Here is a 17,500-nt window from a genome sequence, read left to right on the forward strand (position 1 = left end):
AAATTCTTGTTTGCACACCACACGGTCACGAGAATAACGTTCGTTTGGCTACGTTGAATCATTCATGAGAGATCGATATATCGTATAACGCTAAGGTTTCATCGTTCGATTATTTGTTTATACGTATACTTCATATCTCTTTAACCTATTAAATAGAATATTACTCATTGATTGTTCTCATTAAATTACTTGCTTCGCTTGTATATGCAATGTTAATGTTATTACAATTTGAGACATTCAAGCGTAACCAAACCAACATGTAATAACGAAGAGAACATTTTTTTTTCCGGCATTATTATTATTATAAGATTTTTTTCTTTTTTATTGTTCCTGTTATTGTTGTTGCAGTTGTTGTTACTGCTCTTCTCTCTGCTTTATTTTTTCTTTTTGTAGTTTTTGTTCCATTAAATCGCGCTCTATCCAATCGCAAAATTTTTAATCTCTTTCGAAGAACGTTCGAAGGGTTAATTTTACAATGAAACGGAATGATTTCAATCGGTTCGTTATGAAATTCTCCTCGACGAACAATAGAATTCCAGGCAGATCGTATTACCAAGTATTATACGATATATACGTATGTATATAACATTCTTCTTTATTATCCTAATTTTGCGGAGTCCGCATAACTAAACGGATGTAGTTACATACTGCTCGTCCTATCGAGTAATTGCTAATGCAAATTGTCTCGCATTAGCGACGATTTGTCGCGGAACGTACGGAGCGTATAATCATCGTCTCGTTATGTTCCCCGGTGTTCGTATTGTTATCTCTATCTTTCTCTTTCTCCCTCTTTCTCTCTTTCTCTTTCTCTCTCTCTCTCTCTCTCTCTCTTTCTCTCTGTCTCTGTCTCTACTCCGAAAGTATGCCATTTACGAAGTTAATATAATCGTCTTCTCGTTCACAATTATCCAACGATTTAAAATCGTCTAACCGATTAATTTTCTAATTTTTATTAAAAATGTCAGCACAATTTTCGAAATATAAATTTTCTTCGTTAAACGTTATAATGGATTTAATTAGATATTCAAATGAACAAAGAAATAATTTCAGGAACAATTTCATAATTTCCATGTCAGTGATCCTTACATACATATATACCAATAATATCTACGATAAAGTTAAAATAATTTAAAATATTTATCTTTTTTCTTTTTCTCGTCAAAGAGAAAGCGAGAGAGCGAGAGAAAGAGAGAGAGAGAGAGAGAGAGAGAGAGAGAGAGAGATATTTGTCTTTACTCGATTAATCCGATAAACGAGGTTTATCGTGTTAATGGTAATGCTCGAGTTTCGATTAAACTTCAATTTTTTTTAAACGATTTGTTGAGTTCGATCTAACGCGACTACGCTTTCGTTATTCGTTTTCACTGAAGGAAGATGGATCGTCGTAGATAAAAGAGTGGAAGAGAGGAAAAGAGAAAGAGTAGAAAAACGACAAGCCGAGGGAAATGTATAGTCGAAATATTAGGTCGAAGGGATTTGCTTACGTACGATATGAAAAACTTTTCAATGCTTTTTATTATCTATAAATTATTTATCGAGTCATTACAATTATTCCTATTTCGATAATTATTAAAATTTATTTCTTTTCGCGATGTCTTTCGTTTCTTTGTCCTTTTTTTGTTATTTTTTTTGTATTCTTTCTTTTTTTTCTTTTGATTAAAAATTTTCAACATTAATTCTCTTTACCTTTTTCTTTCGACGATACTCGGAATATTTGAGTTACTTACAAAAAAGAAAAAAGAAAAAAAAAAAAAGAAAAAAAAAAAAGAAAACAGTAGAAAATCTTTTCGGGAGAATCTGTTGAATTAAATTATTCGTGTCGTTGGAAAACAAGGGGGAAAAGAAAACGAGAGAGATGGATAGATAAGGAGAGAGAGAGAGAGAGAGAGTGAGAGAGAGAGAAAAAGAGAGAGATAGAAAGTTTGGCAATATACACAAATTTTCCAAATTTTCCAACGGAATAGACATAGCGGGGTATATATATATTTCGTACACATCCGCAAAGATACGGATCTTATCCGTGATGGATCGTAAATTGTGCCTGCGGCGAGTCGCGAATATTCATGCGACGTCACACCGTACGCCGTGCGATTTGCATTCATCCTGTACACCCCCATATCCGCGAGTATCCCCTAAAACTTCTATCCACCTACACGTACACCTTCGATGTTCACTCGCGAATTATTAAAGGTGAACTCACTTTTATTTCCGTCCTTTCCTTTTCCGTTATTTCGAATCGATAAGCGATTTCTTCTTTCTCCTTTTTTTTTCTCTTTCATTTATCTTTTATTCTCTCTCTCTCTCTCTCTCTCTCTGTTTTTTTTCTTATTTCTTTTTCTCCCCACCCGTACCCCACTTCCTCCTCTAAAACATATATCCCTCGAAAAAAAAAAAAAAAAAAAAAAAAACTTCTCCTTTCGACGAGAAGTTGCCGAAAGAATTTATAACGCAGGGAGGAACGGAGGGGGAAGAAATATACAAACAAAAAAAAAAAAAAAAAAAAAAAAGAAAAAAACAAAGAATTAAGTAAATATAAATAAATAAGCAAAAAAAGAAGGAAGGAAGGAAGGAAGGAAGGAAGGAAAATAGTTTCATCGCTCGTCGGAGAACTCGTTCACCTAAATACATTTCTCTTTAATGATATAGATTTTCTCGTTGTTATTGTTCCTTTTGCTCATCTTTTGTTTTTCCTTTTTTTTAATTTCTTTTTCTTTTCTCTCTTTTCTCTCTCTATCCCTCCATATTTATATCCCTTTATCTTTCTCATACTAATACGTCTTATCACTGGCTTCGTTAAATAAGTTAAGCTCTTGAAAATAGTCCTTTGTTGTCTCTTTCTATTTCTTTCGTCACTATGCAAGAACATATCGTCTGCCTTTTCTATCTCTTTTCTTTTTTTTTTTCCCCTTCCTCCGCTCCTCCTCCTCCTCCTCCCCCCCCCTTTTCATTCTCCACTTTTTCTTTTTTCTTCGGATTAAACGTAATATTCCTGGACGATGTATTACTTGGATAAAGTTCATAGGAGGGATACCCGCAATTTCTCCATTGTCATCTTCTTAATCTTTTTTCTCGTATCTCTTTTGGATTATGAAAGATCTATTCAAACCACGGAATACGATAATAGGTTCGTGTTTTTTCTCTATTTTTTTTTTCTTGTTGTCGTTGTTGTTGTTGTTGTTGTTGTTATAGTGGCTAAAAAGATCGCGACGATACGCACAGATCCAACGGGCAACGTATTCATTTCCTTCTCCAAAAGATTTCGATTAGATCTTAATTAATTATCTCGTGTCATAGATAAAAAGGACAAATTAAATAAATAAACAAATAATCGGCAATATTGTATTTGATATTCTGAATTTTTCTTTTCTCTTCTTCAAGAAGAAAAAAAAAAAAATAAAAAAAAAAAGAAAAAAAAAGAAAAAAAGAAATAATAATAAAAAAAAAAAAAGTAAAAAAGAAGAGAAAGGAGCACAAAAAAAAGAGGTAACAAAAAAGAGATTATAAAAAAATTTGACAGATCTCGGTGCAGCGTCATTACGTCGTTGTAAAACGATATCACGGATTATTTGTTACGTAGATTTGAATTTTAATTAAGCCGATTAATTGTTCACTGTTACGTTTCCAAGAGAAAAAGAGACAAAGAGAGAGGAAGAGAGAGAGAGAGAGAGAGAGAGAGAGAGGGAAGGAGGGAGAGAGCGTACCTAATTTGTTCTCTTCGCCGAAAAATCTAAATTTTCGTTCAATCGAGCTGTCCTCTCTCACTCTCTTTTTCCCTCTTTATTCCTCAATAAATACTTCTCTGTTCTTTCACAAGTACACATTCAAAACAGCCTCGAGTATTTATTATTGAGATATATAGTCGCGAAATTTACACTGGCGTTTATCAAAAATATAGATAAGTATCTTTCACCGATCTATCAATGTATCCCAATTGACGTAATATTTATATGATTTATATGACATATGCATTTACATCGATACAAATTCACATAAGGTCATAGAGGATCCCAATTGACGGTACGATATTAATAATATATCCCATAATTTTTCTATATACATATATATATATATATATATATATATATATATATATATATATATATATCGTTGGCAATACAACTCTAACAGTTAGAGTTGTCGATTTACAATCGTGCTTGCAAATCGTTTCGAGTACGAATATTCATGTCGGTGGGAAAGGATTAACATTGATTTGCGGCTAGTTGAATGTATGTGTGTGTATGTATTAGTGTGCACGTGTATGTGTATGAACGGTAGATTGGTGAATGGTTACGGAAGGATGTTATAGGCGATTGGAGGGCGAGAGGGAAGGATGAAATTTTATGTATGTGTGTGTATGTATGTATGTATGTATGTATATATGTATGTATGTATGTTAGTATGTGTGGGTGGACACGTTGGATGACCGAGGCGTAAATTGCAACGAATTAATCTCGGATCAAGGGAGCATCGAATCGTTTGAATTATATTTCCTTCCTTTCGTCCTTTCATATTTTATATATGTATCTGTGTGAAGGTGATTATATTCATTGTATGTACATACGTGTGTGTGTATACTTGGATATACTATATATATATATATATGTGTGTGTGTGTGTGTGTGTGTGTGTGAGAGAGAGAGAGAGAGAGAGAGAAAGAAAAAATAAGGATAATTTCATTTCTCATTAATTACACAGTCCTCTAGGACATACTACTTCCTCGAACTTCTTTCCATTCGTCGTTTAACACTCATAAATTTATTTCTTATCAAAAGGATTTTTTGTTCATTTTTTATTTTTTATTTATTTTTTTTTTTATTTTATGTTTTTCTTTTTCCCCCTTTTTTTCTCCCCCTTCTAAAAACCAAATTCACTAATCCTCATATCCGAGAAGAACCACGATAATCTTGAGTATTATGAAGAGATGATAATCTTTTTGCTCGACTACGTTGATTATGAAAATACTCGTGAAATTTTTTTGCGAAACGTCAAGGGTACGAACATAAAAGAAAGAAAAAAGAGAAAGAAAAAATAAAAAAAAAAACAACCGGTTGATCTTCTTAAACTTTCGGACTCTATTAGTTTTGAAATATTTGTCGCATTTGTCTCGTTTTTTATCTATTTTTTTCGTTTTTTTTTTCTTTTTTTATTCTTTATTTCTTTGCACTTAAAATGATTTGTAACGATTTATTAAAATAACTCGCGTTAACTATGCTCTCTTTTGCGATGAATAATTATTATCTAACATGAACATGATATTAAAGTCGAATTGATTTTCGTTAATTTCTTAGATATATAATGATCGGTGAAAAACGTACGCATTGTTTTTGGAATTAATTAATAATAATGATGATAACGATAACGATCTTTCTCATCAATGAATTTCAAAGGAAGTACTATCTGATACCAACGTCGAAGAGAATTTTATAACTGTTTTTAAAAATTTCCTTTCCCGGAGGAAAAAAATTCGTTCGTGAATCAATTTCCTTTTATTATTGGATAACGAAAGGAAAGCAAAAAAAAAAAAAAAAAAAAGAAAAAAACAAGGAAAAGAAGAGAAAAAAAAAGAAAAAAAAACCAAAACAAAAATGAAAAAAAAAAAGAAAAAAGATAAATATATATCCTCCCTAGACAATCTCATAGATACGTGTATATGATAAAAAATTCCTGTTTAAATGAATATAGAGTAAGGCGTTAAACTAAAATGAGAATTATTTCGAGTGTGAGTGAATACGAAGCTCTATGAGTATAATTCTACATACGTACGATAATTTTTCGTTAAAAATGGGAAAGGAAATTCGATTATTGTTGAAAAAACAAAAGAAAAAAAAAAGAATCCAGAAAAAAAAACCTAAACTAAAGTAAAATAAAATGAAATAAAGAGGGAGAGAGAGAGAGAGAGAGAGAGAGAGAGAGAGAGAGAGAGAGAGAGAGAGAGAGAGAGAGGGAGATAGAAAGAGAGAACGTGATTTAATGTCGAGTCTTGTGAAATTATCGATCTTCGTGCGCGTCGATATATTAACGGTAATACGTTCTTGCCGCCTCTGATACCATGAGCGCCATTGTTACGGGGCCACTATAATATCTTACGTAGAACGGGTATCGTTCCGTCACCGTACTTGGCTCGGTAACATATGGAGAGATTTTTCTTCATTCGAAGGAAAAAGGGAACGTAGTATAACGGGGTAAGAGTAGCAAATATTCAAGATGACACGTATATAAGGACTACGATGTTAAAGGCTAATATTAAAACCCCTTTCTCTCTTAACAAACTAATATTTAACTTAATACGATCGATAAGAAGAGAAGAGAAGAAAAAAGAGAAGAAAAAAAGAGAAGAAAAAAGAGAAGAGCATTTTAAGATTTTTTTCTCTTGTTTTTTTTTTTCCTTTTTTTTTTCTTTTTTTTTTTTTGTAAATAACAATTTACCACACGTGACTATAAACAGATATTTATACTTCGACGAGAATGTTATTAAAATTGTGTCTCATTAATAATTTCAAATTGAATAAATAGTATAATATCTTCTTTTTTTTTTCTCTCTTGAAATATTGCAATGCAAAGGTAATAATATCAAATAAAATAAAAAAAAAAAAAAAATAAAAAAATTATAGTTATTGCTTATAATAGTATTTACTTATCCTCAACCCTTTTGCTATCGTCTGACAAACTCTCGTAAAACTTTACGATTCGATCAATCAATAAGTTTCTTACTCAAGGTGTAACTTCTCATCGACATATTCTATATTTAGAATTTCTTTATTCGATCTGTTCTTTCATATCTTTCTTTATCTTTTTCTTTTCTTCTTTTTATTTTTTCTTTCCATTGATTCTCGCGATGGACGCGATTATAAAATAGTCTCTTTGATGATGCAAAAAAAAAAAAGAAAAGAAAAGAAAAGGAAAAATAAAAGAAAAAGAAAGAAAGAAAGAAAGAAAGAAAGAAAGAAAAAGCATCTACCAACAATACTTTTCTATTACTTTTTCTTTTTCTCTTTAACATTTTCTGTTTTTTTTTTTTTTGTTTTTTACTTTTCTTTCTTTTCGTAATTTTGTTGAATAATGACGTCAAAAATATGCGGTTAAAGTCATCGTTGTCGTCGTCGTGGGAAAAATAGAAGAGAGAGAGACAGAGAGAGAGAGAGAGAGAGAGAGAGAGAGAGAGAGAGATAGAAAGAGATAGAGAGAGGGAGAGAGAGGGAGAGAAGCCCCAGTAGGAAACGTCTTCTTGTGATAGGGAAGCCACACGCGGGAATACTTGAATTATGTATATCACGGCATCGCGAACGAACGGTCGCCTTGACGATGTAATGAGCTGTCGATGTCAACCGACGGACGACGACGACGACGACGACGACGACGACGACGACGACGACGACGACGGAACAGGACAGCAAACCGTCGCCGTTGCCCCCAGGGGTGGATTTATTGGGGACGTCATAATGAAAGAGGATGCTTGTTCACGCCCTACGATCCCTTGACATCTCTCTCTCTCTCTCTCTCTCTCTCTCTCTCTCTGTCTGTCTGTCTGTCTGTCTGTCTTTCTCTCTTTCCTATCTCCCTATTTCCTCTTTTTTTCTTTCTTTGTCTGTCTACGTCTTTCCTTTCTTTCTCTACTTCTTTGTCTTTCCTTTTCTCCGTTTAGAGATCTCTACTAAGATCTTTAAATCTTCTCACTTTAATTCAATTTAATTTAAATCCTTCACATTATATATTACGTATATTATTTACGTAATATCATTTACATTTATAGCGTAATTTACACATATACGTAATTATATAAATATTTAGGATAAATATAATAAACGAGTTTGTTATCTTTCTCTTATGTTCTCTTATCGTTAGAGTTTTCTTTTAATCATTTCAAACGATACCAATTACGTATACGTATCTATTATTTTATATTTTCGATATTTTTGATAATCAAAAAATTATTCTGATTGATAAAATGAAACGATGAATAATATTGCAATTAAAATATTCCCTTTGAAGTAAATCCTTTCAACAACAAGGATATACAAAAATTAACACGATTGTTTGGTAATGTTTTATCAATGAAAGAAAAAAAAAAAAAGAAAAAAAAAAAGAAAAAAGAAAAAAAAACAGCATGGAAAAAAAGAAAAACAATTTTTTTTCTCACTTGATAAAAAAAGTCTAGCCTCTTAGAAGAGTTCAATTTTATCAATTTAATTATCCTAAAAACGTCTCTTCTTATTTGTTTATTAATTAATTAATTAATTAATTAATTAATTAATTTTTTTATCTTCACTTTCCTTTTTTATTTTTTTTTTCCCTTTTCAAAGATATGAAAACATGTACGTGTTGCAGTATCAACAAAGTTCGAAGATAGTTTAAAAGGTATTTCAAAGATTTGATCGGTCTTATCAGGCACAAAACGACGTGAAACTGCGAGAGAAAAAAAGAAAAGAAAGAACGAAAAAGAAAAAAGAAAAAAGAAAAAAGAAAAAGCAGAAGGGAAAACTTTTAGTATCCGAAGCACGATGCCTTCCTTTACGATCGCCCTTTTCTTCTGAAATAAGCAACTGACGGGAGTTGATATATACATGTATATATGTATGTACGAGCATTGGCTCGTATGTCACAGAAAAGAAATATAGTGAATTCCTTAGGGAACTAACCGAGGGCTGTCTTAAGGGAAATATATTCGCTTTTCTTTTTTTACCTTCTTATTTTTTCTCTCCTCTCTCCTTCTCTCTCTCTCTCTCTCTCTCTCTCTCTCTCTCTCTCTCTCTCTCTTTCTCTTTCTCTCACGACGAGCTAATTTGACGAATAAGTAGTCGTAAAAAATTCAATCCATTTTAAAAATTAAAAACTATCGAAATTATACATTTTTCTTTCCCTCTCGAAATCGTATGCAAAGGAAGAAAAAGAAAAGAAAAAAAAAAAAAGAAATGAAAAATAAAAAAAGGAAAAAAAAAAAAAAGAAAAAAAAAAGGAAAAGCAAATATTTTCTAATTTTATAAAATAAATGAAGACAAGAATTTCATTTACGTCTACGTCGTAAGATTATCTACGAAGAATGGAATTATCATCGTATAAAAGGTAAAGAAAAATTGTCTTCTCTCTCTTTTTTTTTTTTTCTTCTTCTTTTTCTTTATCCGAAAATCGATATATGTATATAATGTACGTGTATCGCGAGCACGTCTTTTCATCCTTTTTCTCAACCTTTTATTCATCTTTTTTCTTCCTCTTTCTCTCTCTCTCTCTCTCTCTCTCTCTCTCTCTCTCTCTAGCTCGTATTTTCCCCTCAAGGTCCATCGTAGACAACAAGCACGCAAGAAGAACCATGAAGTGGCATATTGACTTTGACTCTCACTCTCCCTTCTTCCCCCCGCCCTCTTTGTCTCTCTCTTCCCTATATTTACCTTTTATTCGTACTTTTTCGATATAGCGATAAAATTGAACGGTACTTCGCAGTTTTGTATTGTAGGTAATAGCTCTTTCTTTCCCTCTCTCTCTCTCTCTCTCTCTCTCTCTCTCTCGCTCTTTCATTCATAAATACACAATACAATGCAAGAAACTCTCGATTAGTCCTTGAAACAGGTTAAAGGACGTTGGAGATCGAGTGAGCCTTTTCCCTTTACCTTATTTCCTTCTTCTATGCTTTCAATTATTACAATGTTAATTAAAAAAATATCTGTTGTTCAGATTAATCCCATTTCTCTATGAACCTTTTACATTCCCTTTCCCTCTATCCCTTTCTCTGTCCTTCTCTTTCTCTCTTTCTCTCTCTTTTACTTCTTGTTCTTTTATAAGTATACTCCCACCTACATACATACATACATACATACACACATACATACATACATACATACATACATACATACATATATATATATATATATATATATATATATATATATATATATATATATATATATATATATATGGATATGGATATATGCACGAGTTCGTCTCTTACAACGCATATAAACGATATTGCCAGACAGAGTGAACGCCGTTAGGGCTCAGAGCCCTCGAGGGACTACCAACTAAGTCGTATGCTACTCTCTCTCTCTCTCTCTCTCCCTCTCTCTCTTTCTCTTTCTCTCTACGTAGAGGTATACTACGTCAAATGAAGTAATTGCAGTCTAGCTAGTATAGTATGGTTAAGCAAGGGTAAACATTAGTTGATGTTCCCGCATAGACAATGGAAACGGAGGAACTGAATTGGTAGATGGACCAATGCCGACCTGAGCTGTATCATTGCGTAGTCGAACAACGGATTAACGATTTGCTTCTATTATGTTGCGCGTCAATTTCTCTCTCTCTCTCTCTCTCTCTCTCTCTCTCTCTCTCTCTCTCTATCTCCATATCTCTCTATCTCTACTGTCAATTTAGTTTACATTTCGACACCTCTCTCTCTCTCTCACTCACTATTCAATATTTGTTAACAATTAATTATTCTCTGTAAATTACCTTTCTCTTTTATCTATCCTACATACATATCACGTTTTACCATTACTATTTCTATTTTAACGATTAAATAAGAATTCGAATTCGATCATTATCGTTTCGATCAATTTTTCATGACATTTCTATATTCTCTTTGTCATTAGCATCGATTCACGCATTTCGATTCAATAATACATTTCGCGATGTAACGATTTTTAATTATTGTACTTTGATTTAAAATTCAAAAGCAATCAATTGAAGTTTCTTTAAATCCTATTATCAGCAGCTTATTCACTTATATCTTATCTGTCGCTTTTCCTTTTTTTTGTCTTTTTTCTTTTCATTTTTCTTTTCTCATCGATTTCTATAGTAAATCGACTTTAGTCGTGTCCCAGTGTGGTATGTCGAGAAAGATTTAGCGTGCGAGTGACTTTAGTCGTTTCTGGTATGTAAGAAAGATTTCGTAGGCGAACGACTTTACTCGGTCGTGGTATGCGAGGAAATATTTCGTATGTAAGAGAGATTTCATCGTGGTATGCGAGAAAGGATTTTGCGATGAGCGACTATAATCGTCTATGATAGCGAAAAGATTAATAATATGCATAGATCGTAAGTGATTTAAATTTTCACAAATTTTCCATTTAATTTAACAATTCGGTTTAATTAGCGACACGTCGTATATCATTCTTTCGATATAAATAACGCAGAGAAAGAGAGAGAGAAAGAGAATGAAAAAATAAAATGCGAAATACGTGAATCCGATTGTATTACTTCTAATAATTTTCTGATAAATATAAAAAAAAGATTTTACACATGATAAATCTCCGAGCGACATTCCGATTTTGTTATTTGGTCAACAACACTTTATCAACGAACGTATTCGTTCCTCCCCGATCATTTCGATTTGTTCGGTTTAATGATCGTTGGAGGTACATCTAACATTCCGGTTCGATGCAACAAAAATTGCGATCTATTAAAATTTTTATCTGTATTGGATAATCACCTGGACATATACGTATGTATGTATGTATGTATATATTATATGTATTTACGTATACACGTATCAGTCGTATCTCACTTGAAACGAACTCGAACATTTTCTGCTACGAGAAGAAAAATAGAATTCACGGTAGATTGCGAGTGTCGTGACGTCATATTGTTTTCTTCTTCTCATCCTCCTGTTTTCTTTTTTTCCTTCTTTTTTTTTTTTTTTGTTGAGATCCAATTTGAAATAATCGTGAAATTCGATTAGTTCGTGCGAAAGAAATTAATGGTCCTTTGGAGTTCTATTCGAATGTATACGTATTGATATATATATATATATATATATATATATATATATATATATATATATATATATATGTTCGTACTGATTTATCTGAGATGTAATCGTAGATAAAAAAAGAAAAAGAAAAATAAGAAAGTGAAAAATTACAAAACACTTTTCTAAATACTACGCACTTTAAAAGATATTCATTTAAAGATATTGATGGAATATTTATTTATACGAAAATCATTCTCAGTGTGTACTAAATTTGTCATTATAATATTAATTCGTATTATTTAATCGATCAAAGTCAAAATATAAATTGCTATGTGATATAATATTAATAAATTTAAAATTTATTTAAATCGAAACAGAATTTGCAAATCTAATATTAAATATTTATGAGAGATAATCGAGAAAGGAAAATGAACTAACCTGTCCGACGTCTACAATCGTACTGAGTTCGACATTCGTTCAAGTATTATTGTTAAGACCTACAAGACGAGATGATCGACAATGACCTACAAAACAAAATAAACGTGTTAGATCTCGCGCTTGTTTCATTTATATTTGTATACGTACTATATACATTATACATTTCGAAGCGATTGTAAACATTATAAATATCGACTCACAATTACGTCGAATATTTTTGTTGTATACGTCTGATAAAATGAAAACAAATACACTGTTTCTTATAATGATAATAATAATAAAAAAAAAAAAAAAAAAAAAAAAAAAAAAAAAATACAATAAAGAGCTTATAATTAAAATAATATAACAAATTAAAAACTATTACAAATAATTCCTCTTTTTTTTTTTTTTTTAATAATAATAAAAGTATTCATTAGAATAAAATTAAAAATAGTTATAATAATAATTATTTCTTATTAATAATTATTATATTTATTTATCTATAATTTTTATCGATTTAATTTGTACAATAACAAATACGAACAAAACTATAGCTTAAACTTAATACGTCATTTTAATCGTTATAATCTTTATAATAATAAAAAAAAGGAAAAAAGAAAAGAAAAAGAAAAAAAGAATAAAAAAAAAAAAAAAACAATAGAAAAAAGAAAGAAAGCAAGAAACTTAAAATACGTCAATCTGTCAATATGGATCTGATGGTTTCAAATTCTAACGATTGAAAAAAAAAAGAAAAAAAAAAAAAGAAAAAAATTCTTCCCTTCTTTTTTTTTTTTTTCTTTCTAATAGAGAAATTTTCTTTTATTTCCACGTGAAATGTTCGAAAGTCAATAGATCAATTTAAGCGATTGCGGTCGTTCCCGCACGTTCGAAAAAACGCATCGTTTCCGTATCTATCTATGGGTTGTTGTGGCGTGAGACTTTTATATCGGTCGAAAGGAAACTTTCTTATTCGCGTTGCCAAAGTTTTATCACTCGAAGCTCCTCCTCCTCCTCCTCATCCTCCTCCTTCTCCTCCTCCTCCTCCTTCTCCTCCTCCTCCTCCTCTTTTTCCTCTTCTTTCACCTTCTTCTTCTTCTATTTCTTTTTCGAAGCTTTTTTCTCTAGTAATCGGAAGAAAAGAAAGGGAGTGCGAGAAAGAGACAGAGAGAGAGAGAGAGAGAGAGTGAGAGTGAGAGAGGGTGAGAGAGGGTGAGAGAGACATTGTGAGAGAGAGAGAGAGAGAGAGAGAGAAAGAGGGTGTGAAAGAAAGAGAAAGAAAAGAAGTCGAACGCAATTGGAAAGGAAAGGTACTCGTCGGTGAGAGAAAGATAGAAAAAGTAGAAAAGAGGAAACGAAAGAGTGAGAAAACTCGTCGACTTTCAAATTGCCGGAAATGTTGGTCGACATCGTCGAATCGTCGCCCATTTCTTTGTCGTTGTTGTTGTCGTCCTCGTCGTAGTTTCGAATCGATTTCTGTTTTTTAGAGTACAACGCCGCACGACACTTTGCTTTTGTCTTTGTTCCTTTTTTCTCTTTCTATTTTTATTTTTATCTTTCCGATCCCTTTTTTTTTCTTTTTTTTTTTTTTATTATCTCCTTTAGAAACCCAAGAATACGACTATACGACGATAAAGAAATTAATTGACCGTATCTCTTGCGTAGTAGTTTTTTTTTAATCGTTCGACAATGTGCAAGATGAAAAGCCTTTGTTAATAAATTAACATCTGTTACTTCTTTCTTTTCTTCTTTTTTTTTCCTATTTTTTTATTTTTCTTTCTTCCGCGTTCAAATTTAGGAATATAATTTTTCTTTTTGAATATATATATATATATATATATATATATATATATATATATATATATATAGGAATGTTTTAACAAGAGAAGAAAAATACGTATCGTATTATATGAATTTGCGTTAAATAACAGAGCAAAATTTTATTATTTTTTTTATTTTTTTTTATTTTTTTTTATTTTTTTTTTTTTTTTTTTTTTTTTATACACATCCAAAAGTTCCTACGTATACGCGGAGAATTTTATATCCCTCCCTCCGCTAACCGCCCCCCCCCCCATTCTCTCGCCACCAAAGAAAACAGAACAAAAAGAGATAGAAAAGTATAAAAAAAAAAATCATGCTTTAAACGATTAAAAAAAAAAAATTTGCGACATTAAATATATCAATAAGAGTAAGAAAAATTTTACTCCTATATTTTCTCTTAGATTTCAATTGACAAAGATAATAAAAAAAAAACCAAATGATATCACGAAATAAAGAAATTTCTTTGAAAATTCAATCTAAAGAAGGATGCTAATTAATCCACTACTCTTTAATATTCGTTTTCAATGACATAGAAAAAAAAAAAAAAAAAAAAAAATATATAAATTCTTTCCAATTATAAAAATTCTAATCATAGTTCAAAAAGTATCAAACGAATAGATCCAGATTCTTTTTCTCAATAAACTTTTCCTATAATGACAAACACAATTGGCATATTAACCGTTTATACATTTTTCTCTTTTAAAGTTAATTCCTAGAAATCGATTTGAACTGATTAAAGGAGAACGTGATTGCCTTTGTAATACCTTCTACGATGATTATAAACCACTACTCTTCCAATTCTTCATTTCTTGGTCTTTCTCTCTCTCCTCCTCCCTCTCTCTTGCTCTCTCTCTCTCTCTCTTTCTCTCTCTCTCTCTTTCGTGATATTCTCGGTGCGACTGGAAAACGAAGAGGGACGTGTGTACCCTATCGATGTCAAACACGAAGAAGCAGAATTCCTGAGATTGCGGTTCGACAGATCGACCGAAGGAATGGAAGAAGACGAGAGCGAAGAGGCGGAGTTTCAAGGCTGCTGCCACATCAGCGTCTATTCGACGAGCGTTTCAAGAGATTCTCGATGTGATAGATAGATAGATAGATAGATAGATAGATAGATAGATAGATAGATAGATAGATAGAAAGATAGATAGATAGATAAAGAGAAGGGAGAGAGAGAGAGAGAGAGAGAGAGAGAGAGAAATAGAAGAAGAAGAAGAAGAGGAGGAAGAGTCAAGTACAATATGTTTCCCACGATTTTACGAGGGCAACGGAGGGATACGAAGGAAAATATCATTGGAGGAAGTGAGGGTGGAAAAGTAATATTCGCACCCTTCCATTCATGGCGTTAAGCGTTCGTGACTACGACGATACTTTCGATTTTCTCCTCCCACCCCCCACCCCACCCCCCCTCTCTCTCTCTTTTTTCATTTTTTTCTCTTCTATCTTCTGTTTCTTTTTCTTCTTCCTTTTTTTTTTTTTTTCTTTTTAAAACGTATTATGCTGAAACGTGAAAAATGTTGATAAGTACACATAGGGGTTATCTGATGAATATTTATGGAAATCACAAAGACAAAGAGAAAGAGAGAGAGAGAAAGAGAGATAGAGAGAGATAGAGAGAGTAATCTTGTCTACTCGGAATATCTGCTTTTAAAGAAGATAAAAGTCCAATCGAATTAGATCGTTTATTATCAACTAAAACGACATAGTTTCTCTCTCTCTCTCTCTCTCTCTCTCTCTCTCTCACTCTTTCTTTCTCTCTTTTGTAGATAAGAATAGTCTCTCGAGCTTACTTCTTTAACCTCCTCTCGTCGTGTGTCTCTTCGAATCTCGATTTTCAAGTCTTCCTTTTTAGAAAAAAAAAAAAGAAAAAAGAAAGAAAGCGAGCGAGAGAGAGAAAGAGAGAGAGAGAGAGAAAGGAGACGATCAAATCGAATCGTTAAGGATTTACGATCACAACGAATTCTTCATGTTCCATTTTAAGAATTATCTCTCCTTCAAGAATTTTTATCTCCACTGGTTGAAATTCGTCCGCTATGAATGAATGAATGAATGAATGAATGAATGAATGAATGAATGAATGAATGACTTGAATATCCTTATGGTTTCGTTCTTTGACAAATTATCCCCTATCAAAAATAGCTTCGATCAGGTCTAAATCTCGTACCTTTTTACAAAAGGAATCAATCGACTTTTTACTCTCGACTTATCTCGCGACAAAACTTTACAAAGTCGCTTGTATATATCTGAAAAGCGACGAGGGTTAAGGGTAGATGAAGGAAGAACGAAGAAAAAGGAAAACGAGATATCTTTTCTCATCGTAGATTTCGGAAAGAGAAAAAAAAAAGGATCTAATCTAAAAAGGAAAAAAAAAAAAAAGGAAGAAGAAGTAGAAGAAGAAGTAGAAAGACAGATTTTCGTTCGATATTAAATTCGTGAGAAAACGAAATCGAAGAACAAAGGATAGAATAGGATAGGAGATAGGACAAGACAGTATAGTATAGTATAGTATAGTATAGTATAGTATAGTATAGGTGGTTGTGTTCGTTCGTGAAACGATATAACGAAGGATACATCGCAGAAACCTCGTCCCCGAGATACACGATTAGGATTTAGGATCTACAGGATTTAGAGCCTGTAATACCAAACTCGACGTCTGCCGTTGTGGTCGGCTTTGCTATAGATACATACCTACGTGTTATACAGGAGAATTCTATGGATTATGGTCAAAAGGATAAACAAGGAACTTCTTTCAAACTGTTATACATTTTCAAGATTATTCTATTTTACACACATTTTATTATCTTAAGAATTTATTCAACTTTGTTTCTTTATAACTTTGAAACATTTAAAAGAAAAGAAAAAAAAAAAAAAAAAAAAAAAAGAAAAAAAGCTAAACAAAAAAAGAAACATCGATGATATCCACTACGAACGAAGAATATATATATATATATATATATATATATATATATATATATATATATATAATATTATTATACTCTCTGGTTGCTATGGTTAAATATATTATACTTAAATTATATATCATTGTATATAATAATGTTATGCTGGTACACTGAAAACTCTTGTAACATGGTAACGCTGAAAAAATTGCTAATGGTTTTTCTAACACGACATTATTATAATAAGGTTTCCATATAGGACGATTTAAACTCGAACAACTTTCATACAGCACGGTTTCGCTTAACACGAGCTTTGATACAACGTAGAACAAAAATTAATCGTGTTACATGAAGTTTATATGTACTATATTATATACTATTATTACTTTTCTCTCTCTCTCTTTCTCTGACCCTTTCTCTGACTTTACTAACATTATATTAAACACTAGTATAATAATATATAATGTAATAAACGTAAGGACACAAGTGTGTCCCACAATTTTCAAGTATGAAGATCGATTTTTAAAAGGAATGAAATATTTCTCGTTCGCCTAAATTCGACTGCTGATTTTTCCCAATATCTACGTTTATTTCGAGCTCCTTTGTATTCCGATCCATACGAAAGGGTTGCATTATAGATCGTGAGAAATCCAAGTGTTCGACCCCAATCGAATGCAGGAAGAGATAGAGAT

At 31.8% G+C, this 17,500-nt stretch overlaps 1 protein-coding gene across 2 annotated transcripts in view; it reads right to left on the reverse strand.

Annotated features, from left to right (window-relative positions):
* The window catches only part of LOC124432080 (immunoglobulin superfamily member 10-like), a 69,754-nt gene that overhangs the window by 32,849 nt on the left and 19,405 nt on the right, over nt 1-17,500 (reverse strand). The window lies entirely within an intron of this gene.

The sequence above is a fragment of the Vespa crabro genome, chromosome 23 (genome assembly GCF_910589235.1).
Source record: "Vespa crabro chromosome 23, iyVesCrab1.2, whole genome shotgun sequence".
Classification (NCBI taxonomy): Eukaryota; Metazoa; Arthropoda; class Insecta; order Hymenoptera; family Vespidae; genus Vespa; species Vespa crabro.